Consider the following 4,355-nt stretch of genomic DNA (forward strand, 5'->3'; position numbering starts at 1 on the left):
GTTAGTTTCACTCTAACATATTAAACGTTAGGCCTATCACATCTACGGTACTTAACTTCACACAGCTACATTCTCTTTTGCTGTCATCTGTCTATTGTTGTCTGTCTACTGCTTCTCGCTCGTCTCACGTTATTATATATATCGTTATTACATTGTCGTCTGGACACTTTCTATATTCTCGACACTAATTAGTTATTACCAAAACCTTCTACAATCGTTTGATTTTAACTCTTATTATGACAAAACTTAAAAATAATAAAGTATTCACTCACAAATATAAATTAATCACTAATATTTAAACCAAACAGGCTTTTAATGGTTGGAGACGGCTTGAATGGGTAATGAAGAAAAACTTTAATAAATGTACAAGGTTTTGTCATCATCACCTGATGATGATGACAAAACGTTGTCGAAACGTTGTACATTTGCTGTTATGTTAAACTTATATTAAAGTTTTCTTCATTATCCATTCAAGCCTTCTTCAGCCATTATTAGTCTCAATGTGGGTTCCTCGTCATCGCATTTGAAAACAGTCTTTTATATTATGACAAGGTATGAAAAACTATCTTAAATAAATAGTAAGTTTTAGGAAATTCTGCGTTCACATTACGTGAAAAAATAAACAAAGAATAAAAGTAATTTTTCTGACAGAGATGAAGCCAATGAACGGAGATCACTGATTCCAGGGTCTAGATTAATTCCGAAAGGTTGAACAGTGTTAATGAAGTTTAAAATAGTGCCCACACACGTTACTCTTTTTATTATATAGATATTGCTATATACATATGCAGCTATTATACTTCATCAAGCACTTTAGTAGTTTTGTACATCTCCCCTCTGGCTACTACATGAACCACTTTGGTAAAGTTTAAGTTATTTGATGAAACTATGCTCAGTAGTGATGGTAGTGCCATCTAGAAGCCATCAAATTTAAGTCATTTATATTTCAGACTTCACAAAATATATATAGTCACTAGCAAAATTATGATGACTTAAGAATTTTTACCTAAAAATATATTTACCAAGATTAAAATTTATGCTGTTACTACTGTACTCCAATACACATTCAGAGAAACCTGTATTTCCTCATTGATTATAGATGTTTACAGAAATTGATATAAAATTTAGCAAGTACCAGGTGGCATGCTCTGCAGAGTTCTCATCACTCGGCTAGAATATCGGAGCGATTTTATGGATACATTGGATGATCTCATATCAAGAACATTCACTCAGTGACTCAGAAAACAAGGAGTCGTAATACTATTTCAATCATTTTTCAATTGTATAATCATCCTGATTATTGATAATTCTACAGTGTAGTACATACATTATACCTCAATGCCACATGGTAGCTTGAAAAACAAGGAATGCCACTTTGTGTAGATCCACGATTATCCTAAATGACCGTGATTGAGGAGTAGTCGCAAAATGTAGGGATACCTTTTGCCAAACTTTGCTAACTGATGGCCCCAAAGACAAAGAACACTACTTCCTTTCAATTATTGGTTGCTCAAACTATTGACAGTCTTAGCTTTCAATCAAATGGAAATAACACAATGTAATGCATAGAATAGTGTGTATCAGTCGATAATGTGGAAAGCAAAAAATGTCAGTACCTTCAATCATCACGTGCTTGACCTAATGATTGTCTTAGTTTTGATAATGAGTCCTATCCCATATTGACTGGGAGGCTGACATTGGCATTCATTTTATTCACCAGTTTGACCTGGTAGTCCCTTCCGTTTCCAGTGACCCCTCATCTGGTTCATCAGAGATTGTCGGATAATCATCTGCAGTTTCTTTTCCTTTGTTAAGTATGCCCAAAATAGCTCATTGTTTACTCTCCAGACTCCTGGTAAAGGCAGTGCACTAAAGACTCATTTGTAACATATTGACACAGATCAATGACATGTTACACAGACTTGCACACTTAACATCCATTGTAGCTCACGTTTTAGAGGACCAACCTTTCAGAGTATCAACTATGGGCTAATCCATCCAAATCCAAGTTGTTTTTATGCTGCCAACTGGTACCACAACCACATCCAGTTGCCATGTTGAAACATCTGTTCTTTCAAAGTCAAATCATAATACTTCTTCTATTGACATGCTGCCAAAACAGTAGGGTACACCCAGTGTACTGTATTCAAAATCCTGAAACGTCATCGGACTACAGGAAACGTTGTTCCGGGAAAGTCTACTGGTAGACGCCGAAAAACTACTGTACGAGATGACTGTGTTTTGATCAGGTTAACACGTGAAGGTCGAAAGAAGTCTTGCAACACTTTATGACAGGAATGGCATGAACACATTCATTCCAGGGTATCCAGAAGAACAATGAATAGGAGACTGACCAAACAAGGTTATTTTGGAATAAGAGCTATTTGCAAACCATAATTTTAACCATAATTCACCACTATCACTGTGTTACTTGGGCAAGATAGCATGCCAACTTACAGTTAGGCTACTAGCAACATGTGATCTTTTTCAGATGAATCCTGTTTCCAGCTTGTTAAAGCTGATGGTAGGATTCGTGTTCGTCGTTTGTTGGAGAACAGATTAGTGAAAACTATCTTTCTCACAGGGAACACACAGAACAGTCGAACAATTTGACGCCCTACAACCTCTGACACGTGAAGAGGCTTGACTCTAGACCAAGTACAATGAAACTGTCTGTCTGAACAAAGCGTTTATCTGTTTTGAAAAATATTACACCAAAACGCACATTTTTTATACAAAATAGGTGTTTATGTGTAGTTTGGCAAACAAATGCTCAAACTGACTTATACAGACCAGAATAACAATTCGTACATGTTTGTCTGATCACACGCTACCTTCTCTGTTACTACTCAGGCATTTAATGAATAAGTACTCCATGTACATTGACAATAACGTGAATATAGAAGAGTATGCAAACATTTTGGCCAAGATTGTACTTAACTTTTGATTTTGTCTTCTTTATTTTTTGCAACAGGAATTATGTAGTCATACCATGTCACATTGATGAAATTTAGTCTTATTAGTATTAAATCATAGCGACTTTTCATTTTAAGTCAAGATTATTTAAGTATTTCCTGGGTAAAATTATTTATGACATCTTTATTCTTAAGACCCACGAGAACTCTTCCGACCATAAATTCCTCAGGATATTCCATAGTGTTTGGTTCCACTACACCTGAGTCACTAGATAATTTAATTCCTAATAACTCTTGGTATAAGCATTTCACTTCTTGGTGGTACATTGAATCTTCACACGCTGATTACTTATAGTTATGATGTACTCTTTGTCTCTAAATACTACTTGAAATTATTATACTCTAGACGCCATCGAGGTGATGAGCTCCCACTGGCAAACCTCTTAACTGAAACATCAAAAATACAGCTTACAGCAATTGCTTTCGTAAATCGGTAGGCCACAATGGTTCTGAATCATCAGGGTTAATAAGTATGTAGACGGATTTTCTGCAAGTGAAAGTTTGTAAACGCCCTGTTGCGTCAGCGAGTCACATGACTAGTGTGACGCCACGTTTCTAGAACTATCCTGTACCTTGGCGAATGCTCTAGCGTTTACTAGATATAGGGTAGTCTGGTATATAAAAGAGGGTGACAACGTGACGGGACAAGAATGTGTGTGTGTAGATAGTGAGTAATTGAACTGCAGTCACAGGGTATTGTTGAAGTTAACGTTCGTTCGTTATAGTGTTTGTTTTAGCGAGAATATTGAAATTAAGTGTATCGTAAAGTTATATTCGGAAAGAATAAACCAGTTTTATTAAGTAAAGACTTGTGTCGTTAAAGTTTCGTCGGAACGAAGTTACGGAAAGTTAATTAACAAACGGAGACGTAACAGCCCTATAAGCGCGTGTATTCGAAAAAGTTTGAAAATTTCGGTAAACTAAACATTTTACGTTTCTAATCAAAGAGAGAAAGAACATATTGTTACCACAGCAGAAGTTACGCGACGCTGGTAGCATGCGCGCTGGAGTTTCTAAAAGGATCGGGGAACCTCACGAATATCCCAGTATTTGCTAGACGCCCTCTTTTTTAGTATATAAGCCAAAGATAGATTGAAGAGAAATGATTGATAATTGAGTCAAGCAAACAGTAGGCACCTTAAGTAAAGTGTGCGAATCGCTGTGAATTATAGCGTGTGTTAATAAAAATAGTTAAATTAAAGTCACTGTGGAAATTCTGTATATTGCAAAGTTGTATCCAGAAAGAATAAACTAGTTTTAATTAAGAAAGGACTTGTATCGCTGAAGTTTCTCGCAAATAATTTTTACGGGAAATTAACAAACAAGCAGATATGTAACAAATTTGTGTCAGAAGTGGGATAAAAAAAAAGAAGAAGATGG

This window comes from Limulus polyphemus, unplaced genomic scaffold, assembly GCF_000517525.1.
Source record: "Limulus polyphemus unplaced genomic scaffold, Limulus_polyphemus-2.1.2 Scaffold1930, whole genome shotgun sequence".
NCBI classification, from domain to species: Eukaryota; Metazoa; Arthropoda; class Merostomata; order Xiphosura; family Limulidae; genus Limulus; species Limulus polyphemus.